Raw genomic sequence first — 27,297 nt, forward strand, 5'->3', positions numbered from 1 at the left:
ATCTCAGACATTTAAGTCAGTTAAATATTTTAATTCTTTGTTCCTATGGAAAAAAAGATCTTCCTGGCTGAAGACAGTTCTGTTAGTAACTATTTGTGTGACAGGAGAAAATAATTTACCTCTTTGGGCCTGAGTTTTTTCTTCAGCAAAATGAGGCTTCATTTCGAAGTCTGCATTCAAAACCTTTAAAGCGGGTTGTTTCTGCTGTTGATTTTGGTGTTATTGTCTTCATAATTGCCAAAAATGCCAGGGAATATCAGGCTATGCCGTGTAGATCCATTAGTTGACCTTCGAGGATGGGCTTTCATGGATCATAGTCTAAGAACTTCTCAAGCTGGGTTAGGTGTTGGGATAGACATAATCAGTATTGTGTGTGCATTATATTAGTCGAGAAGTCATAGAATGGCAAATTCTAAATATTATAAGGGACCTTAGAAATGATCTAATTCTCCTGTGGTAAAACCAGGCTTTGAACCCAAGCGTTGTTGTGGTGGTGGGGGTGTGTCATTTTGGTTATCTTCTCGCTATTCCTTCTAGCCCCAAATATAAAGCTGTACATTTCAACACACCTCCTTTGTTTTTCAATTCCAGATACCATTACTGAACGTCTGCTCTATACAGAGCACTGTGAAAACTTTGGTACAGATTACGTGTATCACGGTCAGGGGGCTCACATTTGGGAAGGCAAGTAACACCTCTGTTAAGTACTAATACCAGGTAATGTATTTAGTTCAAGCGGGCTTTGATGAGCGTTTTCTCAGAGGCCTTAAAACGGCATTTTGGAGGTAAAGCTGAGAAAAAGGACAGTTCGAAGAGAAGAATGATATTGGGGCTGGGCCTTGCACTAGGGTGGAATTTTGGAAAATGTGGGGTGGGGAGAATGGGCAAAGGTATTTCAGGGGGCAAAAAAAGCATTCATAAAATCTGGAGGAAAAAAAGGAGAGAATGTAGAGCACCTGGGGAGTACAGTATACTCACGTACCCAGAATCATGGAAAGGCTGGAAATGAGACCTGGGGTTTGGTCCTGAGTTACCAGCAAAGTGGCTGAAGGAAACAGTTGTCATTGTGAGCCCTGGGACAGAGTCTTTTAAAATCAACTTTGGAGTTTAAAGAGGCTTCAGGTTGACAAGGGTAACGAGAGCCCTGTTGGGAAAGATAACGTTTGCATTTTTCACTACAGTGCGCTTAAGCATGGGGAAGTTATAGGGGCAGGCTCTCCCTAAGTCCCTAAGGATGTAAATGAAATTGCAATGAGCTTCACTTGGAGCACACCATTTAAAATTTGAATTCAACTAGGGACCAAATTAGGACTGGGAAGATCCTGGCTGCAGGCCAGAACTCAAGAATACAATGGTAAATTAAGTTAAAGTGGGTTTAAATAGTTTCAAATAAAACCGTTGGGTGGGGGGGGAGGCGGTGCAGAGCTCTAGGGCTGTGTAAGGGCTGAAATGATTCACAAGTTTGCATTTGCATGGTGACAGGAGAGGTTGACAAGGACCTTCTCTGGGGTTTCTCCCCAGGGTTTATTTTAACAATCTGTTTCGCAGATGGAAGGGTTAGCTTTTCATAATGAAAACCAATAATCCATTCTAAAAAATGATGATAAGTTAGCCAGGTTTTAGGGTTCTTGTCAGTTTCCATCTGGGTTTTCTCTGCCTTTGTATCTGAATGGTTCCTACAAATCACTATTGTCCCAGGGGACTCATTTATGCCAAAGAAATGGGAAAATAAATGAAATCTTCATGCTCTCCTATGATAGCAGCTGATCTGGTAAAAATTCCCTCTGTGCGCAGTTACTTGAAATACTGTGTAGGTCTTTAAGAGTTCTGGCTCTGAAGCCCAATGCCTAAATTTTAGTTCCACTTCTATTACTCTCTAGCTCTGAGACCTTGGGAAGTGTTTGGTCTCTCTGTACTTTAATCCCTTCATTTGTAATATGGTGATAAAACAGTAGCTATCTCACAGAGTTGTTTTGAGGCTTAAACAAATTATATACAAAGAATTCAGAATAGTGCCTGGCAGACAGTAAGCATCATAAAAAGTGTTAGATAAAATACTAATAATTATTCTTTTCAAAAAAAAGTTTGTCCTTGAGGGAGAGCGTGAGTGAGGGAAGGGCAGAGAGAGGGGGGCAGAGGATCGGAAGCAGGCTCTGCACTGACGGCAGAGAGCCTGATGTGGGGCTTGAACTCGCTACCCATGTGATCATGACCTGAGCTGAAGTCGAATGCTCAACCAACTGAGCCGCCCAGGGGCCCGGATAATTATTCTTAATTAATGTATTTATTTCATCAGTCACTGTTCTTCCTCTGCCCCTCATACTCCAGCTACACTGGGCACAGACATGTTCCCCTCTCCTCGCTTCTGCTCGTATAGGTCATTCTAATGAAACAAACTTCCTTCACTTAAGCTCTCTCTGAAATTTTCTCATTCGTTAATTTGAATCCTATGACATTTCATTTGCACAGGCTTTCCCCACCAACGCCTTTTTCTAGCAACCCCTGGCAGGATTAACTCCAACCTCATCTGTGGTTCTATACCATTCTTCTCATGAAATTATCTTTCTTGGCTTGTCTTTACTACCAAAATGTGAGCCTCTTTTATTTTTTTAATTTTTTAAACACTTATTCATTTTTGAGAGAGAAAGTGTGCAAGGAGGGGAGGAAGAAAGAGAGAGGGAGACACCGAATCTGAAGCAGGCTTCTGGCTCTCAGCTGTCAGCACAGAATCCAGCATGGGGTTTGAACTCACCAACTGTGACATCATGACCTGAGCTGAAGTCGGTGATGAGCTGAAGTTGGATGCTTAACCCACCAAGCCACCAAGGAGCTCCAAAGTATGAGCTCTTAAGTCCACAAATATTGCTCTTTGCTCTCGTCTTTCCAGAGCCTTAGAGAGAGTGCTGTTTCAAATAAACACTTTATTTATAGTCACTGAACTAATTAATTAGATGTCAGTGGGACACCTGCGTGGCTCAGTCAGTACTAGGTGTCCGACTTGGGCTCAGGGCAAGTTCTCATGGTTCGTGGGTTTGAGTCCCGTGTCAGGCTCTGTGCCGACAGCTACCTCAGAGCCGGGAGCCTGTCTTCGGATTCTGTAACTCCCTCTGTCTCTGACCCTCTCCTGCTCACACTGTCTCTAGCTCTCTCTCAGAAATAAATAAAACATTAAAAATTTTAAAAACAAATAAAAGAGGGGCGCCTGGGTGGCTTAGTCGGTTAAGCGTCCGACTTTCGCTTAGGTCATGATCTCGCGGTTCGTGGGTTCGAGCCCCGCATCGGGCTCTGTGCTGACTGCCAGCTCAGAGCCTGGAGCCTGTTTCGGTCTGTGACTCCCTCTCTCTCTGACCCTCCCCTGCTCACGCTGTCTCTCTCTCTCTCTCCTAGAAATAAATTAAAAAAAAAAAGTCACTGTACATATTGATACCAGAAAAAGTAAAAGTAAATTTATCAGAAATCATGAGAATTCCAACAAACATATCACTGGTGTTTATAGAACTATCTAGAAGTAAGAATTTAAGTAAATTAATATCGCATGCAAGATTATGATGAAAAGGTTTAATGTGGATAAGAAAGGGCCTTTTCAAGATTGTTATACTAATTCATTGTCATGGAGTATGAAATTTTTTTTAAATTATGAAGATTTATGGCATGATATCTTCACCATACTTCAAAAGCTTTTAGGTCTACCAAGTTTTACTTATCTAGTCCTAAATTATGTAAGCTATATAATATTTATGTATGCATGCATGTGTATACACACATTAACTCCACTGCCACCATCCCATTAATTCAATGCAATCTCTCATGGATTCCCCCAGTTAATTATTTTCATGATGTAGGACTGCTGAGCAACATAAAGTGCATGCTTGGCACCTTTGGGAAATACATGAAATAAGAGTACTTTTAAAAAAATGTTTACTTATTTATTTTAATTTAATTTTTGAGAGACAGCGAGCACAAGCTGGAGAGAGAGGGGAGGAGACACAGAATTTGAAGCAGGCGCCAAGCTGTCAGTTAGAGCCTGATGCAGGGCTCAAACCCACCAACCATACATGAGATCATGACCTGAGCTGAAGTTGAATGCATAACTGACTGAATCACCCAGGTGCCCCTGAAACAAGAGTACTTTTAATACAGATGAGTTTGCAGACTAACATATATCTGATAATTCAGTAGATGTTTCCTAAAAGACAGACTGTAGATAGATCATTATCTTAGTTCAAAAGAAAGGCACAACGATACCATAATAACAATGATAATGATAGTGATAAATGCAACAACTTACCAAGAAAAGAGTGCAATCATCAACTTATAGTTTCTGAACAATATTGCCTGAAAATATTTAATTCACAAGAGGAATTGGACAAATTCATAATCACTGTGGGCAATTTTTAGCACACATCTATCAGCAACAAATCTAGCAATCAGACAAAATTTAGCACTAAACATAGCAGATTTGTAGACAAAATTGACTAGTTTATTTAAACTGGTTTTTTTCATTACTATAAAAACAGTCACAAAGGAAGCTGTATCAACTTTCAAAGAATCAACATCATGGTTTTGAACCAAAATGGATTTCTCTTTTTTTAATGTTTTATTTATTTCTGAGAGAGAGACAGACAGAGTGCGCAGGGGAGGGTCAGAGACAGAGGGAGATGCAGAATCTGAAACAGGCTCCAGGCTCTGAGCTGGCTGTCAGCACAGAGCCTGACACGGGGCTCGAACCCATGAACCGTGAGATCATGACCTGAGCCGAAGTCAGATGCTTAACAGACTAAGCCACCCAGGCGCCCCTAAAGTAGATTTAAATTAGAAATCATTTACTTCAGAAAATGCCTTCACCCACACACAATAGTAACATGTTTGCAAAAGAGGAAACACAGTTGGAAATAAGTTATGAGTTAATGAGGAAATCATTAATTCAAGAAACTACAAAAGAGAAGCTGTGTAAAACTACAGAAATTTGTAGGAAGAAAATACAAATGGTAAAAGTCAAAAATAATTTAAAACACAAGAATAAACAAAAAATCATAGGCCAATTTTTAAAAAAAATTAGCTCATGTTAATTAGATGGATCTCTATCCAAACTAGTCAAGGAAAAGAGAGAAAAAGCAATGAGTAAACGTACTAAATGTTCAATAATCAATATTAAAAATGTATTAAACATTAAGTTTTCAAATATTAGGAATAAAAAAAAGATGACTCTTTTCTCTTTTTAAAATGTTTTTTTATTGATTTTTGAGAGAGACAGAGAGACAGAGACAGAGTATGAGCAGGGAGGGGCAGAGAGAGAGAGGGAGACACAGAATCCGAAGGAGGCTCCAGGCTCTGCGCTCTCAGCACAGAACCTAATACGGGGCTTAAACTCATGAATTGTGAGATCATGACCTGAGCCGAAGTCAGACACTTAACTGACTGTGCCACTCAGCACCCCAAGGAGATGATATTTTCTAGAAAAAATGTTAATTATAAATTTGACTCAGGAGAACAGAATAAACATGAATTTGTAGCAATGATAATAATTGAATTGATAATCAAATACTCTCTTCAGAAGACACAATACCTGTGTTCCTAGGATGATTTTTACTAAAACTTGAAGGAATATATCATGCATATATTAACCAGTATATAAAGAAAGAGTAACTCATCACATGCTATGTGGTATATGGTAGATATTACTTCAATCTCAGTAAGAGTAAAACCTATGTGACACTTCGCTGTGTGTCACATACTATTTTAAGAGTTAGTGGTAAAATGGGAATTCTTCCACACCGCAGGTGGAAAAATAAGATGATGTAACTACTTTATAGATATCTAATAAAGCTGAAGATAAACATATTTTTTGACTTGTCGACTTCTCCCCAAGAGACGCCCTTGTATTTGTGCCCTAAGAGACATATACTATAATGTTTATTGCAGTCCTACATTAGTGAAGGCTTGGAAACAACATATCTATTAAAATAATGTGCAGTCAATACTTAAAAACAAAAGCCACATACAGAAATATGGATACATCTCAAAAACATAATGTGGGAATTCGGCAAAGGGGAGGAGCCAACAGAGAGTTGATAAACACAAAGTCAATAAATAGAGGTTCTCTGGAGATCGGGAGTGGGCATAGAATCAAGAAGGGATAAAGGAGCAGCTAAGTTGTATCTGTAATATTTTATCTTTTTGAAAAAGAACAAAGGCAATAAACAATCTGCAGGAAAATAATAAAGGAATTGTTCCAGCATCCAGGTAGAGAAAGAGACATCTACAAAGGATAGAAAATCAAGCCCAGGGGCGCCTGGGTGGCTTAGTCGGTTAAGCGTCCGACTTTCGCTTAGGTCATGATCTCGTGGTTTGTGGGTTCGAGCCCCGCATCGGGCTCTGTGCTGACTGCCAGCTCAGAGCCTGGAGCCAATTTCAGAGTCTGTGTCTCCCTCTCTCTGACCCTCCCCTGCTCACGCTGTCTCTCTCTCTCTCTCCTAGAAATAAATAAATATATATATAAAAAAAAAAAAAGAAAGAAAATCAAGCCCAAATCAGACATTGCTCCAATGACATTCAGTTCTGGATTACGATGGAACAGTGTCTTCAGGTTTCTAAAAAGAGAAAGTGTGACTAAAGAATATTCTATTAGCCAAAACACCATTTGTGTATAAAGACACTTGCAAGCAGACAATCTCACACATGAAAGAATCCAGGGAACATAGCATACGTGAGTCCTTTTGGAAGACACTTCTTGACAATATCTAGCCAATTAAAGGATGAATCAAAGAGCTCACAAATGAAGCAGGCATGATTAAAACATAACAAAACTGCTGGGAAGCAGCTACTCCACTAAAAAACAGAACAAATGCCAAATAATTTTGCTAATTATGATAGAACAGAACATATAGTTTATAAACATTAGCAGTGTAAAACCACAAGCTGGGAGGAAGGATGAAGCCGTGATGGTCAGAGTACTCAAATGTTCATCTTTTTAGCTAAAGGATTCACAATCCTGTCTATATTCAAATATGTAGTTAAAATATAATGACTTCACTTTTTTTTATCAGTAAGTTTTTAAACCTAGAATAATTTTTAACAGAATAATATTTGTAGCAAAGCAACACTTAAAAATCAGCAACTTCAGATTCATTTCACTTTCTGTTGTTTCTGCTAATTTTAAGGAAAAACACTCCTTGGTATTGTGGCCCCCTTTTTTTAAACTATAAATATATTTTACATTTTAAAGACACATTATTTACTTACAATACCATATTTTTTTCTTTAAAAAATTTTAATTTAGTTCTGAGAGGGAGAGAGAGAGAGCACAAGCAGGGGAGGGGCAGAGAGTGAGGGAGACACAGAATCAGAAGCAGGCTCCAGGCTCCGAGCTGTCAGCACAGAGCCTGATGCGGGGCTCGGACTCGTGAACCACAAGATTATGACCTGAACCGAAGTCAGATGATTAACTGACTGAGCCACCCAGGCACCCCAAAATACCATATTTTTTTCTAAAAAAACTCTTTGTAGTTCTCTGTGTTGTGTTCATTTTTTTCTTTCCTTCACTCAATATCTATGAATAAAAAGATGTCTGAAGTATTTGTCATCTAACATTATCTATAGTCATAGGATCTCAGGTAATTATTTTATCATTCTACTTTTCTGAATAAGTAAACAAAACAAAACTGCACCAATTCTAGTATTTTTTTGAACGTTAGTTCTAATCTTCATTGAAGTTGGCAACTCTCGTGTTACTGGTTTTCCTCGAATGTTGATTCTAGCTGGTCTCTTCATTTTTATAAATATTTATATTAGGAAAGTTAGTCTTTTTCCGAATGTGATTTCTGTGTTCCCCAGCCTGTCTTCAGATTGTAAAAGAGAGAGAACAGTGCTGTTTTCAGATTGTGCCAATATATCTAGCATTGCAAATTTGAGAATTTCCTCTTCCTTTTAAATGTGACCATCATTTAAGGTCCTATACCATGTTCCATAGGTTTAAGCTTTCATACCCAGTAGTTTTGCTTAGAGCAGAAGGCTGTTTTACTGCATTATCTATTGCCTGGGCAGTGAGAAATGTGGCAAGGTCTCACTCTCTATTATCCTAAAGGCTGCCTTAGGAGACTTCCTTTCTTAAAGGTCTATTACCTTTAAACTTGGCAAATATATATCTAGAGCCACTTTTACTATTTATGATAGTATTCCCGTTCATGTGCATTGAGCTGTGATTTTCTCAGTAATCAAATCCTGTGAGTGGGCATATATATGTATATATATATATGTGTGTGTGTATATATATATGATGTCAAATGTGAGGAGGAGGTGGGTACATGCACTAAGTTCACCATTTGACTGATTCTTACTCAATATCCATTAACCTGAGAACATAATCACTTCTCTGGTTAAAGAAATATTACATTTAACAGGAAGAAAAGAAAGACTATGTGTATTTGCCATTCCAGGAATTCAAAATAGTACAGACCAAGCTTGTGTGTATGTGGGTTAAGGATTTAAAATAATCTTTATAGAATAAATATCACTTATGAGTACTATTTTTATTAAACAAGTAAAGTTCTGAAATGTATGCTTCATAACCTTGTATCAATATTATGAAAATTGAAATTAGGCTTATTTAATTTGTTAGAAGTACAATTTTTAATTTTAGAAATCTAATGAGAGTTTGTCATTTCATAAATACTTTATGACATACACATTAATGAAAATATACAGAAGTTATTTAATATCTTATTATCATAGATTCAATTATAATTTAAAATGTTAAATTATTATATATTAAATATCTATTATTTATTATTCATTAAATTATTAAATATTACAATTTAAAATATTAAATTACATATTTAAACCACATTACTGACCATTTCCTATTGACTTTATTTTGTTTTTCTAAAATGTTTTGAAGTTTATTTATTTATTTTGAGAAAGAGAGAGCGAGCACACAGGGGAGGGACAAAGAGAAAGGGAGAGAGTCTTCCAAGCAGACTCTGCACTGTGTCAGCCTGATGAGGGGCTCATAAAAACTGTGAGATCATGACCTGAGCCAAAATCAAGAGCCAGATGCTTATTTGACTGAGCCACCCAGGTGCCCCTCACATTAACTTTATATCTGGCTTTTTTCTTTTTAATAGCAATGTTGTCAGTGGTAGAAGATTATATGGGTTGATCCTGTAGAACAACTATATTTCTTTGGAACTGCTGACCTCAGGACTCCCTTTGGGAGATAGTAAACCCCTTATTGTTTAAATTGCAGATGGTCCCCCACAATGGTTCAACCTAGGATTTGTCAACTTTACAATCGTAAAGAAAGTGGTACACCATTGAGTAGAGGCCGTACTTCAAGTTTTGCTGTTTGATCTTTTCCCAGGCTAGCATTATGTGGTACAGTACTCTCTGGTGATGCTGGTGGGTGGCAGGGAACCCAATCTCTCAGTCAGCCAGGCAATCCTGAGGGTAAACAGCCAGTACACTGACCACCATTCTGTACCCATCCAGCCATTTTGCTTTTCAACTTCAGTATGGTACTCAATAGGTAACATGAGATAGTTAACACTTTAATATACAATATGCTTTGTGTTTGATGATTCTGCTGACTAATGTAGGCTGATGTAAGTGTTCTGAGCACGTTTAAGGTACACTAGGCTAAGCTATGATGTTCTCTAGGTAAGGTGTATTAAGTACAATTTAGACTTTAAGGTATTTTCAACTTTCCATAGGTTGATCAAGTGCTAACCCCATTGTGAGTCAAAGATCTCTACTATTATTTTAAGATCTATACTTTTGAGGGGCTTTCTGTTATTTGCAAAGAAAAACATCCTAACAAGAAAAAAGTAACTAATGTTATTAAAATTACTGATACAAAGACAATTTTCCTTTTTTTTTTTTCATTTAAGGAGCTCAGTTTTTATACCTAGAAGTTGGTTTTGTTTTATTAAAGTTAAATTTCATTCATAAATATTGTTTGTTTTATCTTTTACTGGTACTTAATGATGATTAAAAATGAATTCTGAGCACTATACTAGGTTCCCTGATTCTGAGAACAGTTCCAGCATGGAGTTAAATGTTGACCTTCACAAAACAACCTAGCCTAGCTCTCAGTCATAGCCGCTGAAATGAACTACAGTGTTCAGCACTGGTAAGGTATTTTTTTGAGCCAGATAACAATGAGCTGCGATCAGATTCATCATGCGGTCCCAGGAAGATAAAATTGCTCCGTTGTTTTCATGTATTACATATAGGGCTTGTCCAGAGATACATCTGTTCAGGCAACAGAGATACTGGACTTGCTTGGAACCAGGGGGGAAAAATTCATTTTTCTGCACTAAATTAGGTTAAGCATGGACTTTTAAAAATCAAATTTAAGGGGTACCCGGATGGCTCAGTTGGTTGAGTGTCCGACTTCAGCTCAGGTCATGATCGCAAGGTTTGTGGGTTCGAGCCCCGCATTGGGTTCTGTGCTGACAGCTCAGAGCCTGGAGCCTGCTTCAGATTCTGTGTCTCCCTCCCTCTCTGCCCATCCCCCACTTGTGCTCTGTCTCTCTCTGTCTCAAAAATAAATAAAAAACAAAAAAAAATTTTTAAAAATAAAATTTAACAAAACTTTAATTAAAAGGAAATAATACAATATTTCTTTTTTTAATGTTTTATTTTTTGTATTTTTGAGAGAGAGAGAGGAACGGAGCACAAGTGGGGGAGGGGCAGAGAGAGAGAGGGAGGGAGACACAGAATCCAAAGCATGGGGCTCGAACTACCAAACCGTAAGATCATGACAGGAGGTGAAGTCAGACACTTAACCAACTGAGTCATCCAGGTACCCCCCAAAATATTAAGTTTTAAAAGGGACAGTAAACTGTTTGGAGAGTTTTAGATACAATATTTTTTTCTGTCATCTCTTCTGTTTTATCTTCATTGTCCAGAGGAACACATACCAATTTATACATTTAAGTTTTTTCAATATAATTCATGTTTAACTGAGGAACATATTGAAATTGGGAGAATATCTGGAAACTTGTATTTCGTAGATGAGGACCTATGAATACATTTTGGAAACCAATTTTCAGCTGTCGTATTCATGGCAAAAGGCTTCATTATAGAGCACGCAATGGTCCGATGTTCTCAAATCTATGGGGCCACTGTTTACCTAGAAGCAAATTGATATTTAAACATACAAGCACTGTATGAGAGTGTGGTTGCCAAAATCTGTTTGTCTATGAGACTTAAGCAAATACAATCAGAAATCGTCTGAAATGTTCCAGTAGTAATATTTAACCTATTGGCTTTAGAATCAGAAAATCTAGATTTATGCTGTCCTTTCTTACTTTGAGATTCGGGGCTTCTGTTCCTTATTTCCAAGGAGGAGATGATAATAGTAATGGTAATAATAGCAAGAACAAGAAAAACAACTTGTTCCAAAGAAAAGTCAGACCAAATGAGTTAATGTACATGAGGGTTTATTTTTAATGGAAAAGTAATAGAAAGCCGCATTGTTTCTAGGCCTGCCAGGGGCATGATGATCTAAAACAAACAACAGCAGAATAGTCTAAGCATTATGGAGTCACCGTTTTGTATACAAGGCAGATAAAGTAATTCTTCATTCTTGACTTCTAGGCCCCATGTCTCCATAAAGGCAGGCTAAAGTTTAAAGTTCTGAATTGCTCTGTGATGGGCTATGCAAAACTTTGCCTATTTAAAGAACTAAAACCAGATGAATCATTTAACATTCATTCTGAGATGAGCTGTGTTGACACTTTTGATTTGGGGGCTTTTTCCTTTGCTATCTGGGACTACCCAAAGGAGAAATTTTCTGCACTGCTGATTTATTGTCAGCATATCCCATGAGTTAAATGTTTTCTGGGGAATCCCACAAGGCCATTTTTACAGTCCTTATAAGCACTGAAGTTGGAATCTCAGAGACCAGGGTTCTGTTTATTTAACTGTGTGGCTTTAGGCAAATCACTTTAACCAACCTGATGTGGGACAAACCTAGAGTGTTGTGAGTAACAAATATTGACGCTTAACGAATAAGAAAGTGCTCCGTTAACTGCAAAGTTCACTGGAAATATGACACTGCAAACGTGTTTTATCTGGGGACAAGCAGGCTAGGGGTCCTGGCTCTCAACACCCCTCCAATGATCTTTGTGAACCTGAACCAATCGAATTATCTTTGTGTGCCTCAGTTTCCTTTTCTGTAGGATGAATACATTGTACTGGATTATCTCTGAGATTTCTTCCCAACATTTATATTGAAATAATCCATAATTCACACTTAGGAACTATATCTTAAGGCTTTTTAAAAAAGCCTTTAAATATTTTTGGAAAATTTTAAAGCAGAAGATAAATATATGTTAGGGGCGCCTGGGTGGCTTAGTAGGTTAAGCGTCCGACTTTCGCTTGGGTTGTGATCTCGCGGTTCGTGGGTTCGAGCCCCGCGTCGGGCTCTGTGCTGACTGCCAGCTCAGAGCCTGGAGCCTATTTCAGAGTCTATATCTCCCTCTCTCTCTGACCCTCCCCTGCTCATGCTGTCTCTCTCTCTCCTGGAAATAAATAAAACATTAAAAAAAAAAGATAAATATATGTTAGAACAGTAAGATAAGATTGGTGAAAGAACAGTAATATCATGGCCAGCCAGGTCTTTGATGTTTTCCCCTCCCTTCTTTTTCCGTTCCTGAGGATCTAGGACTGTGGTGACACGACTCCTCAGGAATACAGACATGGAGAAGCACCCACATACTGGCTTTGTCTCACTCTGTTGTTTGTGTTTAATAAGTTCAAAGTAGGGGCTCCTGAGTGGCTCAGTCGGTTAAGCATCCAACTCTTGGTTTCAGCCCAGGTCATGATCTCGCGGTTCATGAATTCTAGCCCCGTATCAGGCTCTGCACTGACAGCATGGAGCCTGCTTGGGATTCTCTCTCTCTCCCTCTCTCTCTGTTCCTCCTGTTCTCTCTGTCTCAAAATAAATAAATAAACTTAAAAAAAATAAGTTCAAAATAAATATGAGACAAAGCCTACTAAACACTTTTGTACTGGGCACGAAAATTAAGCTGGCCCAAGATCTAAGCCAAAAAATAATTCCTGGTCTCTCTATAACAAATGTGGATCTGATTACACACTTTTGACTTTCTCCAAAGGATGTGCTTAAAAAAAAAAATGTAAGGGTGGAAGGGGCATGGGAGGTCTTTTCATTTCTTTATTTCTCATGGTTTCTGACATAAATGCCCTTGACGGAAATTCCAGAATTTGAGGGGCTTGTTTCAGGAGGAAAAGGAACTATGAGGCCCTGATGAAGGGAAACGAGCCTTACTTTTTTTTTTTTTTTTTTTTTTTTTTTACAAATAGTTTATTGTCAAATTAGTTTCCTCATAACACCCAGTGCTCATCCCCAAAGTGCCCTCCTCCATGCCCATCCCTCCTCCCCCCCACACCCATCAGTCCTCAGTTTTTGTCAACATTCAAGAGTCTCTCATGGTTTGCCTCTCTCCCTTTCCCCCACCATTTCCGCCCTTCTTCTCCCCCTTGTTCCTCCGTCAAGTTCCTCCTAATCCTCCTATACGTGCAAACATATGATATTTGTCCTTCTCTGCCTGACTTATTTCGCTCAGCATAACCCCCTCAAGGTCCATCCATGTTGCTACACATGGCCAGATTTCACTGTTTCTCATTGCCATGTAGTATTCCATGGTATAGATAAACCACATCTTCTGGATCCATTCATCTGTTGATGGACACTTAGGCTCTTTCCATGTTTTAGCTATTGTGGAGAGTGCTGCTATGAACTTTGGGGTACATGTGCCCCTATGCCTCAGCATTTCTGTATCCCTTGGGTAAATTCCTAGCAGTGCTATTGCTGGGTCAGAGGGGAGTTCTATTGTTAGTTTCCTGAGGAACCTCCACACTGTTTTCCAGAGGGGCTGTACCAGTTTACATTCCCACCAACAGTGTAGGAGGGTGCCCGTTTCTCCACATCCTCGCCAGCATCTAGAGTTCTCTGATTTGGAAACGAGCCATACTTTAAGTGGCATCGTGAAACAGCTTCCTGAGGAAAGGAAGGGACAGGGTGATTATAGAGACTGCAGGCTGAGAGGTCTCCTTGGGAAATTTGATCTGGAAAAGATGCTCTGCTCTACACTTTCTGGGACCTCATTGCCCCGAAGCCATATTCTTCCTTTGCATTCTCACACCTCGACCTTCTGGACCCTGTCAGTAGATCTTGAGGTCTTCATCTCACACATCCGGAGGATGAGTGAAGTTTCCCGAGCATTCCATATTGAAGCACATTTTCCCACGCAAACTTGGTTCCCTTTGACAGTCAGTTACTGCTAACTATTTTGGTACAGTGTTACAGGTGCCTTATGAGTGAAGTAACTTTTTCTGGGATAAACCTCAAACTCTAGCTGACACATAGTCCATGGTTTCCATAAGAAAATAAGATTCTAGCTCCAGAATGCTGCTCCATTTCTAAGTGAAGGGAGTCTTGAAGATAATGTTCTTCAGATATGTCCATCAGGGTCTTCAGAGTCTAGGATGAGAGGCGCATGAGAAATGAAAGTCCAGTCTAATCATGGCTTGGGGCTTGGTATCTCCCGAGTCTTGGGAGAATGGCTTAATCTCTGCAAGCTTCCACTAGCTCAGCAGCAAAGTGAGACGGAACACTTGTACGATGAGTTGATAGGGACATGCCAAGTGTCATCTAACGATCCTTATCTTTGATTCTGTGCTCCACACAGACTGGATTACTAATTCCCCAGAACAGCCATGCTGTCTCATACCTCTGATGTCACACCCCTCTGTATCTTTAGCAATTCCGCTCAAATCATTTCCAGGAAAATCTCCCTAACCCCTGCACACGTGGCCAACACGAACACACACATCGTAGTCCCCCCGGAGCCTCTGCACACCTTGTGCTTAGCTCTGCTGCAGCACATATCTCACTGTATTAAAGAAAAGACAAAAAAAAAAAAAGGTGGCTGTTTACTTGCCATCTCTCGTATTTTGGAGAAAAGGGCTCATGCTGTTTGCCTTTGTATCACTGCACATTTATTTGTATACCTCCTGGCAGGAGGTGGGTAACCAATAAATATCTCTTGCATAAATGAGCGAATGCATGAATAATGATAAGTATTTTTCCTTGCAACAGCAAAGCTCTCTTCAAGTTCTTTCTTACAGAGTGATGCTCCCTGAGTTTATTGCTCAGCTTCCCTTGGCCAAGCATATCCTCAGGTGGGTGAGTAATCGAAGCTCTCCGTGTATACCAGAACTCATTAGCAGGAGCCCTGCAGGGTGAGGCTGTGCTCCTTCCCCCTCACTCACCCAGCCATGCTGACAAAACTCAGAGCTGCGGGGAAGTGCCCAGAGCCCACACCCTCCTTTCAGACTAGACCTTGGCCCCCTCGGCACAAAATGTTCCAAAGTCTGAGTCAGCCGCCCCGACCCATCCGCATGCCTGGCTGCCGTCCAAGACTCAGATAAGAAACCACCCAGGTGCTCAGCCTCAGAAAGCCAACAGCAAGGTGGTCTGGGCCAACAGAGTCTAAATGAACTGAATGCAGGATGGAAAAGGAAGCAAGCACTAGCTGAGAGTCAGGAGACAAGCCTGGTTTCTCGGATGATAAGCTGTATAACTTTAGCAAGTCACTTCTCCTCTCGGGGGCTAATCTCACCTTCTGGGCAGTAAATGGGTTAAGCTGGATGATATCTAAGGACGTGTCCAATTCTCAGGCTCTAGGATCTGGACTCAAGGGCAGGCCAAGCCATTCCCATACCTGAACAGGTCATGATCCCTGCCTCTAGCAACCCTGTCCTCGATCCCCAGGGGAGGAGCCAGAAGGGACAGCTCAAGCTTACAGCCAGTGAAATGCACACAAGATGCTCTCTCAGGCCTCATTCCTAGAGGCTTGATTCTAAAAAAGCTAAGCCTCGCTTTTTCTCCAAGCCCTGTTACCAGCCGTGGGTAGTGTTATACTAGTACCAAGAAAGGGCCTCGGCCTGGGGTGCACCTACCACGTAGACAAGCAACACGCCACTACCTCCCACACGCGATGTGGGATTGCACCATCCCTTCTACATGGGCCGCATTTGCAGCCTGTAGATTGGCTAGGATCAAATACTGATTACTTTGGACCGGATCAGAAGGAGCACGACCAAGCATAGCAGTAGTTCTACCAAGAGCAGCACCTTTTATTCATTGTTCTGGGCTTTCGTGGCTTGTGCAACATTCTGTCCTGTTGGCTCATTTTGTCTTCACAAGCATTCTGTGAAGGCTGTATCTTTAACCACATAATGCAGAAGAAGACGCTGAAGTTTGCTCCTAACATAATGCAGACAAAACGTACACGCTGGCCGAGACAGGCTAGATGGCACTTCTAACTCCTCACGTTTGTGTAGCATTTCAGTTTGCCAAGACCATTTTGTAACATCATCCTATTTGGTTTTCACTATAGGTGTAGTAGTGAAGTTAGTGGCTGAGTCATGACTGTTTAGGGAACAGAAACTTGCAGTGAGGTGAGGTTAAGTGATGGTGGTTTGGATCTCTTGAGCCTCAGTCCTGGGAATTCCCAGTATGCTACCAATCTGGGCTAGCAATCCTCAGAGGTAAACAGGGGCCCGAGGGGCTGGGAGTTTCCTAAAAAGCAATGACCCAACATAGGGTGTTAAGCTGGATTTCCAGAGCTTACTTGGGATTGTGAATGGGGTCAGGGTATGAACGGATGTAGAGAAGGAAGGAAGACAAGTAAGGGGAGGTCACCTTGAGCGTAGTATCCTGGACCATGTGCAAATGATGCCAACAGTGTGAAGTCATGTATGTACTTGGTTCATTTTCTGCAGCACAGAGTAAGCCTGGTAGGTTGTGGTGAGAGGAGAGAGCGTTCTGGGTGGAGGGGTTTCTGTTTCCGCAGGGGATTTTGAACTCATTCAACCTGAAACTTCTAAATAAAATAACTTATTACAGGTGGATTAGCAGGGGTTCACATTCAACACACTTGTGTGGCCTCACCTTCATCTGTGGTAATTTTTCATTCTCTCTCTTTCTTTCTCTCTCTCTTTTTCTTTGTTAACCTACTGTCAGGTCATTAGACAGTGAATCACAAACAGTGTATAGAAGGGAATTACATGTCTGGGTCTTCATGACAAAGAATATTGACATCTCGGGTTCTGGGTAAAATTAAGAATGCTGAATAAAGTTGGTGGTGGCTCATTCTGTCATTTGGTAAAAGTGAAAGCTTGGAATAGTCAGAGTTGCCCTTTGTTATCAAAGCTTAACTCGCAAAAGAAATGTGGGTGAAATCCCCATTAAGAAACTAGAGGTTCTGCTTCTCTCATGCTCTGGCCTCTCTTAATTTAGCTCTAGAAGTCTACCGTTTGAAGGATGATCAAGGGTGTAGTATGTTTATGTTCATTTAGTAACTGTGCCGCAGCCCCTAAGTCAGCCCCGTCTGTGTCTTCTATAGTCCCTGTACTGTTGTGATTAACTAAATGGATGATTTGCTCATTTCTCTGGACTCTGCCCCCTAAGTATCTTCAAATTCACTTTGCAATCTCATTTCTGTATCCTGAGATTTGGTCCGCATCATATTTCCTCTGAACCACGACAATAAGCTTTTAGTTATCACCCAGACTCCAACCTGGGCTAGATTGTGATCTGTTACCAATACATTACCCCAATGGCTCCATTCATTCAGGATAACACTCCAGATCATGCACGCTTTGCCTCCTGAGCCCCATTGCCTGTCCAATGACACATCTTCCTTTAGCCATATGGAATTACTTGCAATTCCCTGAACGTGCTGTACGCTTGTAAGCCACCATATCTCTGATGATGGCAATCCCTTAAGGAGAACACGTTTCTTCTCCTTGCCCTGCCATTGATTTATCATGCCTTCTTCATAATTGTCTTCTCCTTGCATCCGCCTCTGACTACACTCTCCCTTAGTCCTCCAGAGTCCACTTATTCTTTGGCAATTTATATAGGCATCCCTTAGTCCTTTTTCACTGTAATTTCAGTTTTCACCATGTACATTTTTATTTCACTCCCTAAGCTATAAATTCCTCAAATGCAATAGCTGTGTTTTCATAGATTTTTCTCCCTTTAGGAAGGTTGGATGAATTTTCTTAGAATGAATATTTAATAACATGTCTGTTTCTCAGTGCAAACAAGGAAGTTGATCTTTTTCTTTTTAGTTTTTGTCTTACTAACACCGGAAAAGCCTACTGACTTTTTATTTTCTGAGAAGGATCCTCATACAGTAGTAAAAGTTGATTCTTTGAAAAGTCTTTAATATATGGACCCATATTACTGCAATGAATGGAAGTCTGAGAATGTCCATATCTATCCTCTTTACTGAATAACCGCTGGGCATAATCACCTGAGATTTTGTCTGGCCCTAGCAGAATTTATTTCTTCTTTAATATTTAAATATTTTTAATGTTTATTTTATTTTTGAGAGAGAGAGAGAGACAGAATATGAAACAGGCTTCAGCCTCTGAGCTGTCAACATAGAGCCTGATGTGGGGCTTGAACTCCTGTGAGATCATGACCTGGGCTGAAGTTGGACACTCAACTGTCTGAGCCACCTAGGCACCCCTACCCTAGTAGAATATTTTATTTCTACTTTTAAATTGTTATTCAATCTTTACATCAAAATATTGTTCATTCAAACATTTTGAAAGATTTTGGAAAGATAGTTTTAGTCTATATGCTGAAGAGCAAGGTGTCACTTTCTAATGAATCAGCATCTCTTATTTAGAGATATTGGTAATACATTGGGAAGGTGAACATGCTTCAGCTTGTTTATATGGGTACAGAATGTAAATGCCATTTTTATCTGTTCCCTTCCAATTACGGATACTATCTGGTAATCTGAAAGCCCTTATTTTGTATTCTGACTCTGTCATCTAATAGATTTATGACTTCAGCCAAGTTACTTAACAGTTTCTTTACCTGTAAAAGAGAGGTCCTAATTATACCTGCCTAGAGGGCTATTGTGAGGACAAAAAGATGTAATACACACCCAGTACCTAAATAATGTCTAGCACATAGTAAGCAGATATGTGAATTATATGAATCTTTACTTTTGAATTTCTCCTTTTGGCTTTCCTTCCTCTGGATCACTCTGTCATTGTGGTAACTGTCACTTTCTGACTCAGGAATCTTACAGATGCTACAGGATGCAAATATAAAATTGTTTGGCTGAACCGGATCCTTGACATTACTCTACACATTTTAGAATTATTACGTTAATTTCTGCAAAGAACCTGCTGAGATTTTGATTGGGATTTCAGTGAATTTAGAGATTGCTTTGGGGAGGGAGGGTGCTACCAGTATTGTCTTCCAATCCATATATATTGTATATCTCTCTAGTAATTTTAGGTTTTATTTCAGCAAAAGTTTATAGTTTTCAGCAATGATAATCTTTCTCTTTTGCTGACTTTATTCCAAGATATTTGGTATGCTTGATGATATATATTGATTGCTATTTTAAGTTTCATTTTTTCAATTTTTCTTTGTTTATATGTAGAAAGACAGTTGATTTTGACTAGTAACTTTGTGTCCTGTGAACAGGGCAAATGCATTTTTTCTAGGAGTATTTTGTGTGTATGTCAATTTTACTTGGGCTTAATGTTAACACTTAATGTTATCTATGAATAGTAACAGTTTTACTTCCCATTTTTCAATCTTCGTCTTTTTATTATTATTATTATTGCTTCATTGTAGTTAAGACTCCCACTAAGAATTCAAAAGCAAGTTTGACACTACTGCCTCATTCCTACTTTTTTTTAAATTTTTTTAATTTTTTTTTTTCTAGGAGACATAAAAAGAGAGTGTGAGCAGGGGAGGGTCAGAGAGAGAGGGAGTCACAGACTCTGAAAAAGGCTACAGTCTGTGCTGGCAGTCAGCACAGAGCCCGACGCGGGGCTTGAACCCACGAACCGCTAGGTCATGACCTAAGCGAAAGTCGGACGCTTAACCGACTAAGCCACCCAGGCGCCCCTGCTTCATTCCTACTTTTAGAGGGAAAGCATTCAGCCCTTGACAACTGGGAATAATGCTGTTGGTTACTTTGTAAATACCCATAGCCAGATTGAAGAAATTTTCCTTCCCTTCCTAATTTATTCAGTTTTATCCTGAATGACTTTTGCGCCTACTGAGATAATTTTATGATTTTCTCCCTGGCCCTCTTTATTTCATAAGACACCTTGATTGACTTTTTATTAAATGAGGCTTATCATCCTAGGTTAAAAATCACTTAGTCATAAAGATTGTTTTTAAAAATATTTCTAGATGTTACTTGCCACCATTTTATTAGAGATTTTTGATCATGAGTTATATCGGTCTATAATTTTCTTTTCTTGTATCTTTGTCAGACTTTGGTATCAGGATTATGCTGATCTCATAAAATAATTTGGGAGCTGTTTCCCTCTTCTCTATATTCTGCAAAATTGATAATATTTCTTCCTCATTTGTTTGCTAGAATTTACCACAAAGCCATCTGTGACCAGATCTCTGTTTGTGGGAAGGATTTTGGTCAAGAACTCAATTTCCTTAATAGATATATGGCATTCAGATTTCCTATTCTTCTGTTCATATTAGTAATTTGTGTTTATCAAGGAATTTGTCCTTTTCGTATAAGTTATCACATTTATTGGCATAATATTATTCAAAATATAACCTGATTATCCTTTTACTGTCTATAGTGGCGTGTTCCTCTTTTATCACTGATATTGCTAATTAGTTTTCTTTCTCTCTCCTTCCTTCCTTCCTTCCTTCCTTCCTTCCTTCCTTCCTTCCTTCCTTCCTTCCTTCCTTCCTTCCTTCCCTTTTCTTTTTCTTTTTCTTTTTCTTTTTCTTTTTCTTTTTCTTTTTCTTTTGAACAGTCTCGCTAAAATGTTTATCAAAGAGCCAACTTTGGCCTTTGTTGATTTTTTCCCCCATTTATCCAATTTCTATTTTACTGATTTCCACACTAATTTTTTTTTTAGTATTTCCATTCTTTTAATTTGCTGTTCTTTTTTTAGAGTTTTCTTTATGATGGAAAATTAGTTCACTGATTTTGTACCTATCTTTTTCTAGTATAGGCATTTAAAATAAATAAATTGTTCTCTTATTCCTCTTTCCCTTCCTTTGCTTCAGTCCAAAGCAAGTTTGATGTCCATATCAGGAACGGAGAAAAACTATGGTGCTCCTGAGTGAGAGAGACTTCAGAGCCCAGCTGCTGTGAGAGAGGTATCTCAGTGCACAGTTTGGAGGCCAACACAGGGTGTTGAAGCCCCACAGGAATGAAGAGAGTTTCTGTGGATCTGGAGAGAGACAGTCCAATATGGAACATTCGAGCCCCAGCAGGGAAGGTGAGTGTATGTGGCCACATATATTTTTAACATATAGGAGAATTAATCAAAAAAGCAAGACTGGTAAATATAGTGGGAGTCAAGTGTCTCACCATTAGAGAAGGGACTTATAAATATGGAAAGGGAAAAAGCAGATTGAAAACTGCCATGTTTGTGTGAACTCTTGATTTTCAATATAGATAGGTTGTTTGACTAATAGATATATAAATATAAGTATAAATGTGTGTGTGTATACATTCCATAGTTATGTACTAAGAGGGAAACAGTGACATACCATATCAATGAGTATACTTACCACTTGGATTTTGGTTTTGAAATAGAGTTCTCCACTATAAGGAAACTGAAACTCTTATAGTAATGGCTGTTTCCAGGGCTTGGGCAGGAAAAGCTCAAGATAAGCATGGGATATTTTGTTCCAGGAAAAGTAAAGTTTACTTACTTCGGGAAAGTAAGGAAGTATTTTTAGAATGATAGGGACATGTCAAAAGGACAGAGAAGCCAGCTTGAAGGGGTTCCCTCAAGCCAAATCTGAGACAACTTCAGCCTGCAAACTGATTATGGCTATGATTGGATTATAGCCATAGAATAAAATAAAAATCTGTGAATCCATGCAAATATTTAAAAAAATATATTAAATGCCGGGTTTAATGAGCCTCATAAAGTATAAACTTTAAAACAAGGCAAGATATGCTGAAGGAATATGATGAAAGTATAACTAAACACTGTAAGATTACTTTTCATCTGGAGCTAGGAAGCATTTATAGGACAATGTGAGGAACAACCAAGAAGTTGTTCCCCATGATAATTATTCCAGAAGGAGACGACCTCAACCTAACATAATGGATTGTATTTTCTTAGTAACCATTCCCTATGCCCTTGCTTCATAGTTATCTTGGTTATCCTCTGGTATCTGGTATCTGGTCCTTAATTCAGTTTCTTCAATGTATGTTTTGGGACCTTCTCCTGTTTATCTCACAGAGTCTCCTAGTGATATCTTCTAGCAACTGATCTTAACCCCCATTCCCATTATCAACCTGTCTGTTTCGGAACACAAGATAGACAGGTAGGAAGGTAAGTGTGGTAAATAGACAGATACTAATCAAAATAAAGAGATACATAAGTAGACAGAATGATAGGAGACATTTTAATAATATTATGTTATAATTTCTTATAAAAAGTACTAAATATAATACTACTTGAACACAGTGGAAGTTAAATCTAAGGTATTTAAAGTATAACTGAAGTGAAATTCAGGCATTTACATATTTCTTCACTGCAATCTTTATTAGTTTTTTTTTAAATTTTTTATATCTTTAAAAGACAAAATTTATACTACTAATACTGTTTTTCTATGGACATCTATGTGTTTTCCCAGGCTTGAGTATGTTTAAGCTTCCCATATTAAACAGGATATCTGTGCTGAAATTCTCTGTGCTTCTCCATGTCTATTCCTTGCTATTCTTTACCCTCTACTGTTTCCCATGAGGCTGACCATGGATGTCACTGTCTGGACTCTCATGACCTGTGTCTTCCAAATAGGTTTGCCCAATGGGGGCATCATCAGGAGACCAAAGGCAGGGCATTTGTCCTGCTGGCTACCTTTCTGTTGGGCCATGGGTGGACGATGGCCCATATCTATGGCTATATCTCCTTTCAGCCACAGCAACTATGAGTGACCTTCCTCTACAACTCTAGGTTACTCCAGGTACTACTAACTGATTCTTCCTCCTGACTCTTGGTAGAATCTGGGTACTTTATCATCCCTCACTGTTTAACTTCTAAACATGGTCCCTAGATTTGTCAGTTGGCTTTCATTAAACTCTCTTCAACAGAAGTGTGCCATCTGTTTTCTGCTCAGGCCCCAACTGACATAATATTTAATAACTCCTTCCTATGAAAATTATATACTTCCGCTCAGCATTGACTCAGATTCATAGATCTTCATTTTTTTTTATCCCTTTGCTAGATACCTTTGTAATTCTAAATAAAAGATTTCAATTCTTATTTCTTTATTTATACATTTTAGATATCCATTGATTTCCTAATAAGAAAGATAAATAATTTAGCACCCTACAGTCCCTAAGGAAGGGAATTTGTCAGCCAGAAAGGAGTCGTGCATTCTTACAACTATTAATAGAAAAATATCATGTTAAAAGTGCTTTGATCTTGGTCCTTCAATCACTATGTCCTCCATTCCAGATGAAAACTCGTCTTCTGATTATGTGTAAAAGTCTATGGCATTAAATAATAAAGTGTTCTGGGTATAATTTCTAATACATATCAAAAGGATTTATTTTCCATCAATAAAAATATATTAAACAATAAAATAATCAGGAATCATAAATATCCTATGAAATGGAGTCTATCATTTAGATAACCATGACCCACATTTCTGTAGGTAATCGTACTGGGAGATAAAGAAGTTTCTTAGAAAGGGACCCATTTCATATTGAAATCTCTCACATGGCCATACATAGAGATATTTTGGCAAAGAATCCAACAAAGCAAGCCCACAAGTTCTAGGCCTGGGCTAAATGATGGATTGGACAGAATTCTGACTCCTTCAAATTCTGATACATGGGCTTAGTGAGCTGGGCACTGTGTGTTGGAAGAGAGTCAATCTCAGACCTGCCTCCTCCATAGTCTTCTCTGATTCAGTTAATGACAGCAGCATCCTTCCAGACCTTCAGGACAAACACCTTGAAGTTATTCCTGATATCTCTCTCTTACCATTCCTACCTTTAAGAATTCCTCTTGCTTTTCCTTCAAAATTTACACCAAATGACAGGTGAGGTACACATTATTGTTTCAATTTTATTTTACGACTGGGAGATGCAAGGACAAATCCGTATTCTGAAAAGGCAGCAAAACCGTATTCTGAAAAATTAGAAGATGCAAACTGGAAAATAATTGGCTACCCAGATTCCTCCCTGCCCTGCACATTCTCTTTTGTAGTGTCATGTGACAAACATTATAATAATTTTTGACTGTGCTTCATGCTGTTGGAAGAATTTTCTTATTTATAAATGATTTTTAAAAGTTTATTTATTTTGAGAGAGAAAGAGTGAACATGAGTGTGATAAGGGCAGAGAGAGAGAGAGAGAGAGAGAGAGAGAGAGAGGAAGGGAAAGAGAATTCCAAGCAGGCTCCACACTATCAGCATAGAGCCTGACGCAGAGCTCAAACTCATGAACTGGGAGATCATGACCTGAGCAGAGATCAAGAGTATGACACTTAACTGAATAAGCCACCACACACCCTGAGAATTTTCTAATTTATAAAAAAACATTGCCTTTGACTAACCATGGGGGCACAACTCTTATTTTCTCAGGAACTGAGCTTTTGGTGTTTGAACCTATTCCTGAGTCTCACTGTTGGAATTTTTACCAATACTTGTACTATATGTTTACCAGGTACTGATGCTGAGAACTTTGTGCTTTGTCTTTAGGTCTGTTTACATTGGATTATAAATGGGTGAGGTCCAGTTAAAGAAAATCTTTACAAGAAACAGTCTAACATCAGCATCTTTTTATTAAGTTGAATATGACTGGGTTGAGAACGTATTTCAGGTGTGTCTATGATAAAAGCCATTCTCACTGTCCTTCCATTACCCTGTGTACTTAACAAGCATTTTTGGGTCTTTGTGATTGGAATTGTTTAGGTAAAATGTCTTTGTTATTCCTGAATCACTCCTGCATTTGTTTATTTTTGTCTTTTTTAACCTGTTAAGTAAAGGAAGGGATGAGAAATTAGTCTTTCTACTTTATTGTAGGAATAAGTTGAAACTGGTAAAGAAACCAATTGTTTCATTTTGTTTTGTTTTGTTTTCACTTTTATTTGTCTGACTCCTCCTCCATGTAGCTAGGGAGGTATTCGTTGTATGGCATCAAAGACGAGATGACATAGGAGAAATTTAAAGAAAAACAGAGTTAGCGCTTAGTTTTTGAGGTTTAAAAGCCTTAATATCAGGGGTCTGGGTAGGATTCACATGCTTAAAGTCAGAGTTGAGAGGATATGGTATGGGCAGGGGACAGGAGATGCTTCTATTCTGGAGGCTTGATTGGATGCCTTGGATTGTGGAGGGAAAGTAGAACCTGTGCTGATGTGGCAGTGGGAGCTCAGCGGGACATAGGAAGAGAGTAGCTCACCTTGAGTGGTGCAAAGTAGCAGCATCAGTGGCTGAAAACCCCCAGCTGTTACGGGTGCACACACTCAACATAGAGCCTGTGCTGCCTGCGGTTTAGGGGCTACATAGGAGGGCAATCAAAGCCACGGCCTCTCAATTTTCACTGGAATGAGCAATGCACATTGCCGGGGTCGAGAGTTTTTTTGTTTGTTTATGTTTTGTTTTAATGTTTTTTAAATTTATTTCTGAGAGAGAGAGAGAAAGAGAGTGAGAGAGTGAGCAGGGGAGGATCAGAGAGAGAGGGAGACACAGAATCTGAAGCAGGCTCCGGGCTCTGAGCTGTCAGCCCAGAGCCCAACGCGGGGCTCGAACCCACGAACCATGAGACCATGACCTGAGCGGAAGTCGGACGCTCATCCGACTGAGCCACCCAGGCACCCCTTAACTTGTACTTCTTGTTGGCATCTCGCTGACAAGGTCACAACCAGCAAGTTACCTCATTGGCTTTCCAACAGAAAGGATCCTGTCCTGATACTTTGCCTAGCCCTCATGTGACTTGTCCCACATCGGGGCACTCACTTGAAGGTGTCACTGCAGTTTATAGGCACTCTAGATGGCAAACTATGTCAGGACAACTAGAAAAACAGAACGACGTGGAAAACAAAGTTCCTTCCCTCCCCAACCAAATACCATATTTGTATATGGATGAGACCGAATGCAACCAGCTTCTTGTCCCTTCCACGAACCACTCCAGTGATAAAGCACACTTCATTATCTGTCTGTCTGTCTGTCTATCTATCTATCTATCTATCTATCTTTCTAGATATAGATGATTGTGTGTGTGTGTGTGTGTGTGTGTGTGTGTGTGATACACTAGAATATATTAAGAATCTCAAATAGGGGAAATTCCCCTTAAGGAATGAAATAAAATGTTTCAAGCATATTTCTCCATAAAGAAAAATAATTTTGGCAGGTGAGAAAACTCTCAAGGCACTGTTGACTGCCCTGGTAGTTACCTTCAAGACTGAATTATTTTTTTATGTCTTTAATTACACTACATGGCACCTCAAAACCATGAAGTTTATTTGCCTCCAGCACTAATGCATTGAAACCCCCTATACAGGACAATGTGTGACAAAAGTTAAGGTTCATTCACTCTTATTCCCAATAGAATGTGGGCTCAGATGGAACTATGAGTCTGAGTCTCATTATTTAATCATAGACTTAAAGAGGGACATCCCTGGGTAGTTCAGTCTCATTGGTTTTGCCCAAGCACATTTATCTAACAGTCTTGGAATTCATGTGTATGTGACTGTGTTTTCAGAAAATATCCCATGGTACATTATTCCCAGGTGGCATTTGCTAATAACCTGATATCCCAGGAGAGCATAAATCTATATAATTCCAAATACCAATCACAACCAGCACCAAGAAGTATTCAGAAAACTTACTATAGGCATCAATACTCTTTATTTAGTGCGTGAAACCTGCTGGTGATGAGTACATATGGCTTGCACCGTGGAAGGAGCAAGATAAGATTTTTGCAAATGTGAAAACTCTGAGACAAGAGAAAATCTCTTTGACAACACTCTGGGATCAGGATGATGTCAGCTAAAGAAATTTGGATGTCAACTCCTAGTACAGTCTGTGGTCCCTACAATGCTTTTTCATCCCAGGTCATGGTTCACAGGGGCTCGTTGAGGGCTGTAACTTTGATAGGAGCCCAAGTTATTTTTTTTCTATTTTCCAACATTTTCCAACCAAGAAATATTACTCTTACATTCTTATTTCAGCAATCTGTAAAAAAGTAGTTCTACCTTTATCCAAATTCCTATGTACTA

Source organism: Hyaena hyaena, unplaced genomic scaffold (genome assembly GCF_003009895.1).
Source record: "Hyaena hyaena isolate Hyena2069 unplaced genomic scaffold, ASM300989v1 scaffold_84, whole genome shotgun sequence".
In the NCBI taxonomy this organism is placed as follows: domain Eukaryota; kingdom Metazoa; phylum Chordata; class Mammalia; order Carnivora; family Hyaenidae; genus Hyaena; species Hyaena hyaena.